At 48.7% G+C, this 15043-nt stretch overlaps 1 protein-coding gene across 2 annotated transcripts in view; it reads left to right on the forward strand.

Annotated features, from left to right (window-relative positions):
* The first annotated feature begins 11110 nt into the window (after positions 1-11110).
* The window catches only part of DAAM1 (dishevelled associated activator of morphogenesis 1), a 186405-nt gene continuing 182472 nt past the window's right edge, over positions 11111-15043 (forward strand). Inside the window, exon 1 of one of the 2 annotated variants that reach the window (XM_081909810.1) lies at positions 11111-11356. The gene's annotated coding sequence lies outside the window, so the exon portion shown is untranslated. The remainder of the gene's footprint in view (positions 11357-15043) is intronic. The other variant, XM_081909811.1, reaches the window with a different exon arrangement.

A 15043-nucleotide genomic window follows, 5' to 3' on the forward strand; every position in this document is an offset into this window, starting at 1 on the left:
CAGAGCCCAGCTTCTTGAATGAAGTGGCAGCAGTTGGCTTCTCTTGATCACGAAATATTATTTTAGCGTAAGCCAGAAACCTGGGTAACCACTGGCTTCTTGGTAGGCCGCTAACACATCCTTCCACAAACCTGGGTAACCACCAGGTTCTTGCAGACCCTCCAAGTTTTCCTAATTCCCAGGAACCCTATTTTCAGGAGCCACCCCGGTTTCTGATCTGATCCCGGAATGTCTTGCTTTTTCATAGGACGTCCCTATCTACATAGGAGAACCAATGGATTCAAGTTATAAGAAAGGAGATTCCGAGTAAACATCAGGAAGAACTTTCTGACCCTAAGAGATGTTCGGTGGTGGAGCTGTCTCCCTCAGGAGGTGATGGACTATCCTTCCTTGGAGGTTTTTAACCAGAGGGTGGATGGCCATCTGTCTTGGATGCTATAGCTGAGATTCCTGCATTGAAGGGGGTTGGACTAGATGATCCTTGGGACCCCTTCCAGGCCTACAATTATTTCACTCCTTTGTGTTGGACACAAATTTTATAAACAAACATCAAATTCAGTCTTCATATCCCTTTATCTACCCACTACATTGTAGATAGCCCTGACAGCAAAAGGCAGGGTGTAAATAAATATGTATTGTCTCCTAAAATGCATTTTTTGGAGGGAGGAGGGTGGATGTTGAGTGCACTTTAAAGTATTCTGGGATGGAGAGGATGGGATTTGGCCTAACGTCAAATCTGCACTCATGCATGAAGCTCCCTGGGAGGGGAGGGGAGAGGGGGTGTTTAGTAAATAAGTCTCAGTTTCTCAGTCTTGCTTACCTTAGAAGGCTTTTGTGCAGATGAATTAGATTAGGACGATAACTTCCCTTCCAATGCCACAGAAACTATGAATAGTATTAGAACAATAAATGCTTTGAGAATAAGCTACTCTCAGAGGCGAGCAAAGCCATTGGTAGGCAACTCTCCTTTGTAACGTTTATGTAGCTTGAGTTATGCACAGCGATTCATGTATATTTATGGGGTTTTTCCTCAATGTGAGCAGATTCAGATGCTCTGAGGAGGCACGTGGTACAGCCCTCCCGGGGCTTCCGACTATTTAGGATGCAGGTTAGTATGTCAGAGGGAAGTGCTGGCTGCAAGACATGATTTTCCTAAATAACTTCAGCAGCTCTTAAATTGGAACGAGCTCTTAGAAAGGACGCATGTGGCTGCCACCCAATTCGACAGCACAGTGTGGTGTTTTGCCCTGCCTTTGGTCCAATACGGTGGTACCTCAGGTTAAGTACTTAATTCGTTCCGGAGGTCCATTCTTAACCTGTTCTTAACCTGAAGCACCACTTTAGCTAAGGGGGCCTCCTGCTGCCGCCGCGCTGCCGGAACACGATTTCTGTTCTCATCCTGAAGCAAAGTTCTTAAGCTGAAGCACTATTTCTGGGTTAGTGGAGTCTGTAACCTGAAGCATATGTAATCTGAAGCGTATGTAACCTGAGGTACCACTGTAAAGCATAATATAAGAATGTGAGGAACTAACCACATAACACACTGTCTGTCTGTCTGTCTCTCTCAAAACTGTCAAAGACAGATTTGATCAGCTTATCATTCCAGGCGTTTGAATGAATGAACTAAAGTAGACTTCCTGTTTGAATCATGGGTCTGGCGGGCAAACAGGAAGCAGCAGTTAGGATTTAATCCGTAGGCTGTGCGTATGTCATTATGAGAATGAAAGCAAGAAGACGGATACATTTGCCTTCACCCATGACAGTCTTGGGTTGCCAGAGAGAACCCATGATCCCGAAACAGAAATCAGGCTTCAGAAGCAATGGAGTGGAATGCAGTTAGTCTCTACACAATGAATTTTGACCAAGTAGATATCATATGGTCTCATCTGATTCGCATCTCAGTTCTCTTTTAAAGCCATTCAAGTTGACCATCACTGCCTCCAGTGGGAGCGTGTTCCATAGTTTACGATTTGAAATCACAAGGTTACATGATTAACATTAAAACATGTTACCGTCAGAAGAATAGGGCGGATCCTAAAACATATCTCTCAACGGTCAGGGAAATGAGGTTTGTTGCCGGCATGTGCCAAAAACTAAACAATGAAGGTGCCAGATGCGCTCTGAATAATGAGTTTTATTTTAAGGTGAGTGAATTAAAAAAGTAGTCACAAGATCGGGGATGAAGAATGGTTGATGGACTCCATCTCCCATCATCCCCGGGGGCTGAAGAAAGCTGTAGCGCAAAACACCTGCATACCCTCCAACATTTCTACAATGAAAATAGGGGTGGCCTAAGGAAAAACGTAAGGAAAAAGGTCCATTTAGTAAAAGCTATGGTTTTCCCAGTAGTGATGTATGGAAGTGAAAGCTGGACCATAAAGAAGGCTGATCGCCGAAGAATTGATGCTTTTGAATTATGGTGCTAGAGGAGACTCTTGAGAGTCCCATGGACTGCAAGAAGATCAAACCTCTCCATTCTGAAGGAAATCAGCCCTGAGTGCTCACTGGAAGGACAGATCCTGAAGCTGAGGCTCCAAAACTTTGGCCACCTCATGAGAAGAGAAGACTCCCTGGAGAAGACCCTGATGTTCGGAAAGAGGAGAAGGGGCCACAGAGGACGAGATGGTTGGACAGTGTTCTCGAAGCTACCAGCATGAGTTTGACCAAACTGCAGGAGGCAGTGGAAGACAGGAGTGCCTGGCGTGCTCTGGTCCAGGGTGTCACAAAGAGTCGGACACGACTAAACGACTAAACAACAAAAACAACAACAAGGAAAAACATGACATTCTGGGATCAAATCAGAAACCAGGATGACATCTGTAAATCCAGGACTGTCTCTGGAAAATAGGGACACTTGGAGGGTCTTCATGTGAGGTGAGGGAAACAGAAGGGAAAGAGGTCTAGGGAGAAAAGGCGGCCGTGGTTTCAAGCATAGTGAAACAGTTGGGAGTGTGCTCTTCCCTCGAATGCAGTGATTGAACGGCACTTCAGTACCCGGCTGAGCTCTCCAAGAGAGTCTGAGGGGGTTCAGTCTCCTCTGATGATAATTGGAGTGTATTTATGGAACTGGAGAGATTCTCTTTGGCTGGGCGCCAACAATAGTTTTCCTGATGAATAATTGGCCCGATAAGTATGTCTTTTTTAAAAAAAAAAAAACCACCACCACCACAAAACCATTAACTCACACTGGGAGCGGCTTGGATCCTGAGTTACTATTCCTACTCCTTCCTTCATTTTGCTGCACCGAACTCTAGGCTTCTAGTTAAGTGACAATGCAATGCTGTGGCTTCATTTCCCCAGAGAGGTTTGCCTGACACCTTCATTGTGCACCTTTAGGCACCAGGCAAAAATGTTAACCTCTTTAACCACGCCTTTGGCTGAGGGGCAGCGGCATGCAATGCCCTTTTAAAATGTGCTGGGGAGGGGAGTTTATTGGGTTGTTTTGTTTTTGTTTTTATTAAGTCTTTTTGTGTTTTTATATTGTGATTTTATGTTGTAATCGCCCTGAGACCTGTGGGTATAGGGCGGTATCTAGATTTAATAATAATAATAATAATAATAATAATGATGATGATGATGTACTTGAGTCTAAGCAGACTGTGCTAAGTTTTATTCACAGAGTGAATGGGCTGGCAGGTTCCTGTTGCTGATCGTCATTTTGAGACACATCTCAGCATCGTCTGGGAAGCGCTAAGCAGATACCATGAAAGTCTCCACCTTGGCTTACGTAGTGCCACAGCACAAGCCCATTTGTTTGGCAGCAGTGAACCCTCCGAGTCGTCTCGGCATGAGAGAATGCCAACAGACAACCGCGTCAAAGCATTGAGAAAAAGCCATTGAGACGGTTGGGCAGGCGCTTAAATCTCAGGTTATTAATGGCTTCCGATGTCATTAGCAAGACAGTGAATTCCGTACATCCCATTATTGCTCCTCTGAGTCATTTGGTCTCTGCAGGTTTAAGCTGTTTACAGAACGGAAGCAGTAAAAAGAATTGCACCACCGACAATGCCTGTGATGGACAGCACTCGTGTTCCATTCAGGCCCTCCAAAGTCCTTTACGGCAAATTCTGTTCCTGGATTTGCATCATGAGAGCCCATGAAGAATGCAGAAGGGATCTAGCATCCCTCAAAATTACGCTGATAGCGTGCTCCCTTTATCTCTGACACTTGACCTTTTGTTCAAAAGATTCAGCGGACTGATCTCTGGCTTTTCTCCACCCCACCTCTGTCTGTGCCCAAGCGAGAGTTTGCATTCTGGGGTAAAAGACTGGGGCTGCAATAACATCTGGACAATGTGTCAGGTTGCAGGCCCCAGGGAGCATTCACGGGACAGGGAGACATGGGAAGGGTGGGGCCCAAGCATAGGTGCTGTCACAGAACCAGGTTCATGTGGACACAGGTTGTAAAGGTAAAGGGACCCGTGACCATTAGGTCCAGTCGTGACCAACTCTGGGGTTGCGGCGCTCAGATCGCTTTATTGGCTGAGGGAGCCGGCATACAGCTTCCGGGTCAGTGGCCAGCATGACTAAGCCACTTCTGGCAAACCAGAGCAGCGCACAGAAACGCCATTTACCTTCCCGCCAGAGCGGTACCTATTTATCTACTTGCACTTTGATGTGCTTTCAAACTGCTAGGTTGGCAAGAGCAGGGACTGAGCAACGGGAGCTCACCCCGTTGCGGGGATTTGAACCGCCGACCTTCTGATCGGCAAGTCCTAGGCTCTGTGGTTTAACCCACAGAGCCACCCACGTCCCCGGACACGGGTTGTACCATGGTCTAAACCACTGAGCCTCTTGGGCTTGCCGATCAGAAGGTCAGCGGTTCAGATCCCCGCGATGGGGTGAGCTCACGTCGCTCTGTCCCAGTTTCTGCCAACCTAGCAGTTTGAAAGCACGTCAAAGTGCAAGTAGATAAATAGGTACCACTGCGACAGGAAGGTAAACGGTGTTTCCGTCACGGTGTTTCCATTGCACTAGAAGCAGTTTAATCCTGCTGGCCACATGACCTGGAAAGATGTGTGGACAAACGCCAGCTCCCTCGGCCTGAAAGCAAGATGAGTTCCGCAACCCCATAGTCGCCTTTGACTGGACTTAACCGGCCAGGGGTCCTTTACCTTTTTTTACCTCATGTGGACACTAAGTTGGCTGACTCCAAGATGAGATGTAACCCAGGAAAGAACGAACAAGGAGAGTTGAGGGTAAGCAGGTTCAAAGAAGGTAGTCAGAGCATCGGACAGAAGGTGAGGAACCTTCTGGGCAACTTTCTGGTACCCACATGCCAATAGCACCTGCTATGGTTGTAGGGACCGACAACATGGGAGACAGCAGTTACAAGTTACCAGTTTTTGCAGCCACTGCAGGCGCTGTGATTCCCCAGCACTTTGGCTTCACCCAAGAGGCACACACCATTGTTTCTCGAGGCAGATGGATGCCAACGGCAGCAACAACAACAACAATAACATTATTGTTAGTAGTAGTAGTATACAGTGGTACCTCTGGTTAAGAACTGGATCCGTTCCAGAGGCCCATTCAAAACGTGAAAAGCCCGCAACCTGAAGCGCCGTATCTGCGTAGGTAGGTGCGTGGCGTGATTTGGTGCTTATGCGCAAAGCGCAATTTAGCACTACTGCGCATGCACGAGCAGCAAAAGCCAGAAGTAACCCTTTCCTGTACTTCCGGGTCCCTGCAGGACGCAACCTGAAAAAACGTAACATGAAGCATAACTTGAGGTATGACTGTACTGCCCTATAACCACAGGTCTCAGGGCAGTTCACAGGACAAAATGAAATAACCACACCCACACTTATGGATGGCAGGAGCTAGATTGAAAGCAACACGCTGCGGATGAGCAGGAACGATTTGGCATTTTTGTGCTACGAACAGGTGAGTTGATTAGCAAGCGATTGCCACCCACCTGAGAGAGAGATGATGGTTAGTTTCCCAGCTCTCCCAGACTCAAGCATAAGTGAGCCAAAGGAAATTAACAGACCCTTAACATGAAGCAAATATCTTCTCGGACAACCTTGCCAGCTAATTAGGAGTGGCGCACGGCAATCAATCAAGAAGCAAACATCGTTTAACGCATTTCAGCCTCTTGGATTGTTTATACCTGTTTCAGAGGTTAATCGGGGGGGGGGGGGTAATGGATACTGGAAGGTTGATAGATTCCCAGTTTTGTAGCCTCCAGCCGTCATCCTCTCTGACGGTTGGCATGCTTGATGAGGCTGATGGGAATGGGAAACAAAAGAATCTCGAGGGACCAGGTAGAGGGAGGCCGCTGCCCACTAAAGAGCTAGTTATACTGGGAACCAAGTTGCAGGCACATCTCAGACTGGTGAGCAGAGGGGTAGCAGGCGGCAATTCACCCTGCGTTCTGCCACCTAACTGGGGCTAAGGGAGAGCAGTGCAATAGCCTCTGTAATAAAAGGGTGGGGAATCTGTGGCACTGCAGATATTTCTCTCTCATACGTATGAAAAATGATTTTCAGTTTTATACATTTCAATAATTTTACAATAATTTTAACATTTCAAAACTTGATTTCCTTCCCCCTTTTTCTGCGGTTCCTTAAACTTATTTTTAATATTTTCTACTTTAAATATATACATTTATGAAACTGCAGGTTGTTCTAATAATCATCCCAATATTCTTATCTGTTTACTATTTGCTTGTAAATATTCCATAAACCATTTCCATTCTTTTATAAAAAGTTTGTCATCTTGATTTCTTATTTTTCCGGTAAGTTTCACCATTTCTGCATAGTTCAAAAGTTTTTGAATCCATTCTTCTTTTGTTGGGACTTCTTATTATTTTCATTTTGGGGCAAGTAATATTCTTAATTAATTGGGATATGGATGTAAAAGGTAAAGGTAAATGACCCCTGGATGGTTAAGTCCAGTCAAAGGGGACTATGGGATTGCGACGCTCATCTCGCTTTCAGGCCGAGGGAGCCAGCGTTTGTCCACAGATAAGCTTTCTGGGTCATGTGGCCAGCATGGCTAAACTGCTTCTGGCGCAACGGAACACCATGACGGAAGCCAGAGCGCACGGAAACGCCGTTTACCTTCCTGTCACAGTGGTACCTATTTATCTACTTGCAGTGGCGTGCTTTTGAACTGCCAGGTTGGCAGGAGCCGGGACAAAGCAACTGGAGCTCACTCCATCACAGGGATTCAAGATCGGCAAACCCAAGAGGCTCAGTGCTTTAGAACACAGCGCCACCTGCGTCCAAGTACCCGCTTGTACTTGGATGAAAGTACAAACTGTAGAGCTGTGCCAGACAGGGAATTCCTAGGTTGGCTTCTGCAAACCAGCCTGGCTGACTTAGTGAAGAGCAACTATGTTAACATGACAAAAGGTGTTGATGGGCCACTGGGGAGAGGAATCCTTTATCCTGGGGAGTGAGATGTTAGCAAGATGATGAGTTGTGTGTTTGAGGGGACAGGAAAAGGGAGCTTTCCAGCAAGGGGTGCTGGGAAGAAGAAGAAAGACTGGGATCCATATTGGAAAGGCTTTGGGAGGACACTGCCTGTCCCATTGCTGATCTAGAGGCAAAAGTGTGCGAGGAAGGAACAATGAGAGCAGTCATGGAACTTGACAGCTGTCCACCTTGGGTAGCAGTGTGCAGACTTGCCCTGCCAACTTAGACAATAAGCTCATTGGGGAAAACAGTTACCGGTAATTCCGCTCTCTTAAGAAGCTGCAGGAAGGGAGGTGCTCCTTCTGTACACTTCTTGGTTTCCTTAGTGTTTCCCTCCATGGCTTCCCATAGCATCCTGAGTGTCTCTGCTTAGTTCCGTCACAGCAATCTGCTCCTCCTCCTCCTACTGATGCAGCTTCATTAATGTGACCCCAAAATTCCAGATCGCCCCCCAAACTGTTGCCAAAGTTTAGTGCCAACTTGTGACCCTGATTTGCTGTGTCAGTTACTTGGTTTGGGGAAAAGTAGCACAAAACATGGGCTTTGTGGCACAAAACGGGTACTGAACTTTGGCATCAGTTTGGGGGGGGGGATCCAGAATTTCGGGGTCACACATTAATGAAGCTTTCAGATGCCCCAATAATAGAATAAGTTGTTGGCAAGGGCTTTGGGGTCATCCCAAAGCCTTGCCTTGGCACAGGCTGAAGCTGCAGACAGTTGCTTTGATCTTCAGGGCTTGCTTTGCTTTCAAGATACGTCATTAATTTCCCTGCATGGATGAAGTGCCCGTCCACACAGCCTTATCTTATCTAAATAGGTTGTTACAGCAGACGTTGCACTCCAGTCGCTTGGGATGGGGCGTTAGGAGAAAGGAGGAGGGAAAGGGGTGCTGACTTAAGCGAAACGCAGGGGGAAAGAGCAATTTGCAAAATGCAGAGCGACAGACGGGAACATTGCAGGTTAAGGAAGCTGACTAGGAACACTTAAATCACCAAGCTGACAACTATTCCTCTCAAGGCCAGGGCCATAGGAAAGGTCTCAGCTTGTACCTACAGTGGTTGGCAGCCATCTGTCTCGGGAGACGATGAAAGGGTCCACCTTCAGGGACGAAGTCAAGCTGTTGGAGAGTTACAGCTCCTGCTGTGGCCGTAGAGACCAATACAGGAGAGACATGTTTTGTGGCAGCTGGGGCACATGAAGGCATCCTGTTGGGCTGCTGCAGATGCACCACGGCATTTATTCTGTGTTCCTCCCAGAGGTAGAGCTGGGAGATATATCAATATATAAGGGTCTCTTCCGACTCTGTGATTCTGTGATAAAGGGCACATCGTGATTCTTGTAATTTGTCTCATCTTCAGGCACACGGGAAAATGCATCATATTTTTTTCCACTTTTTTAAAAAGTGCTTTTAATAGTCAAAGACTCTTGCAGCAGGACCCAGATTTAAAAACTCTAGCATGTCTTTGCAGCAAAGAGCAGTGATGTTGGTTTGGGAGGTGAACGCCCCCTTTAGACTCATTTTCCACAGCAAGAAAGAGATGCTAATTCGAGCGAAGTTTTCCGCAATTAAGAGGAAAATGAGAACACCCCGCTGCTTGCGTGATTTAGAATGCAGTTATTACTACAACAGCTGACAGGCCTGTCTCCCTGACATGAGAAACTGCAAAGGCTGTGGGTTTCACTGTGTTATTTCTAGTGAATGGCCCTGTTATTTTGCCCGATTAGCCTAGTGAACTGTGCACCATAGTTTGATCTAACCCCAAGTTTTACATTGTTGTCGTCGTCCTCGATTCTCCACCCCCGCCCAATTATGCAATAGACTAGGAGAACTGGAGTGAGAAAGGGCTTTTCTTTTACAAGCCGTCCCTACTACTAGAGTGGGTGCATAGTAAAATCCACCCCCTCTATCCACTGAAAGCAAATGGAGTGTAGGGTCCTGATGATTTCAAAAATTCAGGGGCTTTTCACATACAGAGACACAATCTCCACTTCCATGTGTCTTCTAAAACTATACAACATAAATGAATTTTTTGACCATTGAATAATAATAATAATAATAATAATAATAATTATTATTATTATTATTATTATTATTTCTACCCAGCCACTCACTTGCAGGCATGAAAGGCTTTAATACCAAACCAAATTCTCTCTCTCTCTCTCTCTCTCTCTGATATACACACCACACCAAACATCCATTCCGCCTACCTGATGGAAATCAAAAGCTCGTTCCCAGTTTTGTGACATTTTAGATAGTTACAGCAAAGGGACTCTGTGGATTTTTGCAAAATAAAAAAGTGGCAGTTCAACCCTTAGTTGTAGAATCATGGAATTGTAGAGTTGGAAGGGACCCCAGGGGTCATCTAGTCCAACCTCCTGAGGCAGGATTCAGAATCTTTTGTCCAACGTGGGTCTCGAACCCACAGCCCCGGGATTAAGAGTCTCATGTTGCAACAACTGAGCTATTTATGAATGTTAATAATGTCACCTACCTTTTCCTTTACTTGTTCCCAGTACGTTTCTAAGCATAGTTCAAAGTGTTGGTGCTGACCTTTAAAGCCCCAAATGACTTTGGCCCAGTATACCTGAAGGAGCCTCTCCACCCCCATCGTTCAGCCCGAAAACTGAGGTCCAGTTCCAAGGGCCTTCTGGCGGTTCCTGTACTGCGAGAAGTAAAGTTACAGGGAACCAGGCAGAGGGCCTTCTTGGTGGTGGCGCCCGCCCTGTGGAACGCCCTCCCATCAAATGTCAGGGAAATAAATGGCCTCGGCCCAGTATACCTGAAGGAGCGTCTCCACCCCCATCGCTCAGCCTGGACAATGAGGTCCAGCACCGAGGGCTTTCTGGCGGTTCCCGCACTGCGAGAAGTTAAGTTACAGGGAGCCAGGCAGAGGGCCTTCTTGGTAGTGACACCCACCCTGTGGAATGCCCTCCTTTCAAATGTCAGGAATATCAAGAATTACATAACACTTAGAAATCATATGAAGGCAGCCCTGTTCAGGGAAGTTTTTAATGTCTGACATTTTATTACTTTTTTATATTTTGCTGGAAGCCACCCAGCGTGGCTGGGGGGTGTTGCGATGCCGTCCCCTTAGAGCAGCAGGGCGCTCGGGGCTGCGCAGTGGAGGTGGCGGGCAGGAGGGCGATTGCAGCTGTGGGGCGGAGGTCAGTGGCCAAAGTTTTTATTTCCCCCCTGCAGCTAAAAAAAGCTAAACAACTGTGAGTGGGTGCTCCCCCTAATAAAAGGTCAACAAGTTCCTGCACCTCTTTTTCTAGAAAAGAAGAAGCCCTGTTGGACACAGTATTCCAGTTGTGGTCTGAAATTCATTTTGTTAGCTTGGACCCAGGTCTCCAATCTGTTCGGGTCATCTGGGTTCCTGATCCTGTCTTCCGTGACACTGACTACCCCTCCCAGTTTGGTGTCAAATCGCCTCCTTTGCCGACCGAAACGAAACTCCCCGTCTTGGTTTTTGGGGAAAAGTCAGCCAAGCTATGGCAGCAGCAGCTGGTGCTTGCTGGAGAGGGAGGGAGACCGCGCCGTGCTTCCTGGGAAACGTAGTCCTTCCCGGAGCGCCGCGCGTGCCCAAGGATCCCGTCCTCGGACTCCATCTCCCGGCTGCGCGCGGGGCGGCAGGCAGGCGGGAGCGCGCGGGGGGCGGGCGGGTTGGTAGGAGCGGCTTGCACCGCGCGAGCCTCCCTTTACGCACAGCCGGAGACTCGCATTGTATCCTATCGGGCCAAAAGGGGATGATGTCACCTGCGGGCTGGTAAGGCGAGGGGAGGCAGGCGGTGCTGCCGTTGCTGGTGGCGGCGGCAGGAGAAGGAGGAGGAAGCGAGATCGAGCCCGATTCCCGGGCTCCTTTTGTAAGCAGTCGGGGACAGAAGGAGAAGAAGCAGCCGGAGTGGGCTTCGCCTCCTCCGGGATGGAGCGAGCGCCAGGTAAGCCTCTCCTGCGCCTCTCGCCATTCATCGGACGCGCCGCTCGCTTGGAGAGCCGGGCCGGGCTCTGCGTTTTTACGCACGGGGCCGGAGGAAGCGGCGCTACCTTCCGGGGAGGGGGAAGCGCTGGTGGGGAAGGTGAGCTCCGGAGCAGCGCTTTCCTTCTCCCTTTTCCGCAGGGGAGAAGGACCCCGAAGGAAACGGACTATTTTGGGGGGTGGCGGCGGCGGCGGCATGGGGATGCGGTGTCCGCCCGGGCCAACAGGAGGGCGGGTGGGGTGGGAAAGGGAAGCGCCCAAGTCTGCCAAGGGGGCGGCACGGGCTGGGAACAAAACCAGCCAAACTTTAAACTCCCAGCCTTTTATTGGGAGGGGGGGATCTCTCCGGGCGCTGGAGGCTCTGCATCTCCGGGAACAGCTGGGGGGCGGCGGCCGGGGAGGGGGCGCCCTGGGTTTGTGCGGCTTCCCCTCTGCAGTTTGCGCCGGGAGGAGCGAGCCTGTGTGTGTGTACGTGTTTTTGTGCCTGTGTGTGGTTTTTTGGCTAACAAAAGGGGCAGATGCGGAGAGAGCGGGTGGAGAGAGGCTTCGTTGCTCCCTTTCTTTTCGGCTGCGGCTTTCTTTTCCTTTCAATGGGACCGGCCGGGGTGGGGTGGGGTGTCGGTTGGAGAGAGGGAGAGGTCGAGTAGAAAACCTCCTCCACGAGTTCTCTCACTCTCTGTCTCTTTTTTGGGAGGGGCGTGTTAAAATGTGCTCTCACCGCACCCCTACCCCACCCCTCGGGTTCAAAGGTGCCGGGGGGGGGGAGGAGAGTTTTGATTCCTGCGAATTTCTTGGGGTGCCTTTTCTCCATCCAGGGGGGAAAGGAGGCGTGGATGTCTCCACTGGTTTTAGCAATACCGCAGTATGGAAGCGTGTGTCTGCACGCGTGTTGCCACCTCGGGATCACAACACCTTTCTCCCGTTTTGTCACCTTCCCCATTACCTATCCTGAAGAGTTGAGCTACACGCTTGCAGAAGGAGTTGCAAAAACAGAAAAAGAAAATAAAAGCAAGAACGCCTCCTGGTTGCGGGCAGCTGCTCCCTCCCCCCTCTGATGTTTCTTACAGTCCCTTTAAGAACATAATAGCACCCCCCCCCACCGCTGGATCAGGCCCATCTCGCCCAGCATCCTGCCCTCATATTGACCAGCTGGATGACCCCATAGGAAGCCTGCCAGCTAATATTAATGACTACGCTAATATTGAAATGCTAATACCCGGTGTCTAAGGAATTGGAATCCTTAACGATGAAGGAATTGGATGTCTAGGAGACGAAAGTTGCAAGGCGGAGACAATGCTGCCTTTACAGAAATATGAGTTTGGAATGCCATTCAGAAAAAAAAATTGAGACTTCCATGTTTACGCATGCACAGATGCACTCTTCCTTTTAAAAAAAATACTGTTGCTTCACATTTTCAGGGCAAGAGCTGGACATGTCTCTATCTGTGCCCTCCCTGTGTTTGGATAAAGAGCAGCCAGGGTTCCAGATAATCAGCTATTTAAACCTATTTTCTCCAGGGGGAAAGATGGGCTAATCAGGGTTTCCCCCCCCTCCCCCTGTGGAAGATGCAGAAACTGCTGTTGGTTGTTCCTGCCACCTGGTCTCTCTATCTTCCTTCCCTTCTCTCCCCCCCCCCCCGCCTGCCACCCAAAGGATTTAGGGAGATGAGGCTTGCTTCCGCTCTTTCCCTTATTATAACTAGGTGCACCTTTAACATACCCACTGAGGGATCTGGGTGGTCTTTCCCTGCTCCCCAGATTCAGGGGGAAATGAATCAGTTGCACAATTGCTTGGGCGGCAGGCCGTCAGAAAACCAGTGGCCAACTAGGTGAGGCAGGAATTGCCTGTGTGCATATAGATGTATCTGTTGAATTTCAGTTCCGTTTACTCCTATGTGGACTGCATGCTGTGTCTCCCCACCCACCCCACCCCCAGCGGTAACAAAACCTCATCCTAGTTGAGGATTTTTGAAGGAGAAAGTGTCTGCAACAGGAGAGAGAGAAAGAGAGGGGAGGGGGCATTGGAAATCTGGTTGCTATGGTTACTCTTGCAGTTGGAATCATTGCGATTTTTCACGCACAGAGCCCCCTCCCCAGTAGATCTGGAGTCTTCTCCACCCCTTTGCCTGGTAACTGGGAGGGTGTGGTCTCCCCCCCCCCCACACACAAAAAAATCTCTCAAAAGACAGAATTCAGATGAGTGTCTGCGGTCTTGAGTCTTGTGACGGCTGTGTTTCGTTTTATGGTCAAAAGAAAAATGAGTGTCTGCCTGTAGCCGTTTCATAGCTTTATTTTATTTCATGGCGACTGTGCAACTGAGAAGCCCATTTTGCTCTCTCTCCTTGCTCTGCCCCTATATTAAAGCAGGGAATATGGGTGGTTTGGGCGTGTGTTGTACGACACGCTGTGAACAAGGGAAGCTGCTTTATTAGCAACGGGTGTGGGTGGGTTCCCCTGTTACGTTTGTGGAACAGCCTTGAGTACCTACTCATTTTCTAGAGCTGTCTCCGTGCAGATGCGTAGGGCAGGCATCGCACACTCTTAATCCCATGGGGTGTTTCCCTCTACTCCTCCTCCTCTTCCTCCTCACTGACTCCACTCCACGGTGACACTGTTGCTGCTCACTGGCACTTGTTGCAAGAGACAGCGGGGAGAAAGACGGTTCAGCTTTGTTCTTCTTGCACAAGCTCTGCGATGTGGGGAGGCTTGCAAAGCCTGGGTGGAGGCCGAGACTGTCAGAAGAAACTCTTGCAGAGAGGGCGTTGTGAAATAGCTTTGTTGGTTACGTTTTCTTACATGAGTTAATAGCTCGCCTTGCTTCACATCATGGAAGCCAGGGCAGTGTGTTTTGTGCAGTGATAGAAACTCAGGTATAGGCGCCAAATGGCTCCTTAAACCAAGGCTGCAGTCGCCAAAGCAGAATGTCTAGTTGCCATTTTGGGGCAAGACGGCACCAAAGTCTTCTTTTCCAAATGATGGACTGACTGTGATTGATTCTCAGTTAAACATCTGGCTAGTTGAGATGACTACCTTGAGCTAGTTTAAGAGCTTTGAGAACTTAAAGAAGAAAAGTCACTTGATCCAGGGACAGTCCACACATATATTGACCTATTCCGACCTCTTTTTCTTATTGTTGACACGGACCATTCATAGCGTAAGGATATTCTTCACAACTGTGAGCAGGGCAGTGGGGTGGGGGGAAGTGAAGACAAGCAACAGCAATTAACTAGAACATTGTTCACTGCTCCTGCTCAGGCTGCACAGGAAAAAAAAGGCATTTTGGTTCCTGAAATGTATTCTGATAGTGCAGATGAAACATAACTGATAGAATTCTACAGGGTGGGGTATTAGTGTGAGAAAGCAGTCGAGACCCAATGACCCCCAGATGGTGGAGATGTCAGGCACCATCTTGGCACCCAGAAATCTTCACTTGGTAGCAAGTGGCCGATAGCCGGGTGCAAAATGCGCATGGTTATGTGTAGCTCTTGGGTGCTCTCCTACCCAGGCACTGGCCAGATGTGGCCCTCTGCTTAGCTTAGGTGGTGGTGGTGACCTCATTTGCCTTCATACCATCCTCTGGGATTGTCCTGGGCTTCTGTTCTGCAGCGATGTACTATAAGAATCTTGCTGAGAGCTCTTCATTGTATCCG

The sequence above is a fragment of the Podarcis melisellensis genome (genome assembly GCF_964234715.1).
Source record: "Podarcis melisellensis genome assembly, chromosome: 1".
NCBI lineage: Eukaryota > Metazoa > Chordata > Lepidosauria > Squamata > Lacertidae > Podarcis > Podarcis melisellensis.